Genomic DNA, 1,092 nt, shown 5'->3' with positions numbered 1-1,092 from the left:
TGTGTGTGTGTGTGTGTGTGTGTGTGTGTGTGTGTGTGTGTGAGTGTGTGTGTGTGTGTGTGTGTGTGTGTAGGAGCTGATGCTGGAGGATCTGCAGCCTGAGACGCTGTACTCCATCAGTGTGGGGGCCTACACTATTAAAGGTGACGGAGCTCAAAGCGTCGCTCATCTGGTGCAGACACCTGTCACATGTGAGTCGCCCGTCTGTGTGTGTGTTTCTGTATGTTAAAACATTCAGGGACAGACAGATTCTTTTTCAGTTCAGTTTTCAGTGCTGTTTGTGTGACAGATAGCAGTGAAACGTGTGTGACAGTCACCAGTCTTTTGTCGGTAGACTCAACAGAACAAAAGACTCACAGTTCTTTATCCAATCAGAAACACAGTTAGTCATTGTGTGCGTTCCTGACATTGGATTGGCTGACATATCTTTAGAGGGCGGGGCTTTATTCTCTATATTAACCCCGCCTCAGGTGTCTTATTGTTTTGATAACACAGTGTCTATATAATGAAAATATTAATGACACAAATGATGCTGTATGTGATTTAGTGACTAGTTTATTATTTTTTTTTTATTATCTTAAAATGCCCCTATTATGGGTAATGAAAGGGTCATATTTTGGTTTTGGGAGTCCCCAAAAACAGGTCGACATGCACGCAAGGTCAAAAACCACTTTCATTTTTTTATAATATGCATTTATTTTTACATTATTTGCTCTACGACTCCCAAACGATTCACTCAACGATTCATTTTTCCAAACCCCTCCTTTGCGTGATGCTAATCTGCAGTGATTGGTCCGATTAGTCTCATTTTCATTTCATCTCGACTGTAATGCCTGATAAAGCAGTGTTTGTGAGCGCAGTGCTGCTTTGTGTACAGCGTTACCGGGGAAACAGCTATTTTACTGCTCCAAAAGAGACACCTAGTGGCAAAGAATGAATTTGCATTTTTATTCAGACAAATGCGAAAAGACCAACAAATGGGCGGGCAATATGCTAATGTTTCATGTTGACGTCAACATGAAACGGCTTGGGATTCGTTTTAAAAATTACTCTTTTCAGTGATTCAGAGTCGACTCTTTCTTTTGAGAGACA

General features: G+C 41.1%; 1 protein-coding gene across 1 annotated transcript in view; it reads left to right on the top strand.

Moving 5' to 3' along the window:
* The window catches only part of LOC107655457 (receptor-type tyrosine-protein phosphatase delta-like), a 78,327-nt gene that overhangs the window by 43,508 nt on the left and 33,727 nt on the right, over nt 1–1,092 (top strand). The window lies entirely within an intron of this gene.

This window comes from Sinocyclocheilus anshuiensis, unplaced genomic scaffold, assembly GCF_001515605.1.
Source record: "Sinocyclocheilus anshuiensis isolate Anshui unplaced genomic scaffold, SAMN03320099.WGS_v1.1 scaffold1116, whole genome shotgun sequence".
Lineage (NCBI taxonomy): Eukaryota > Metazoa > Chordata > Actinopteri > Cypriniformes > Cyprinidae > Sinocyclocheilus > Sinocyclocheilus anshuiensis.
Note: the sequence above shows the minus strand (reverse complement) of the source record. Positions and strands in the feature narration are given on the sequence as shown.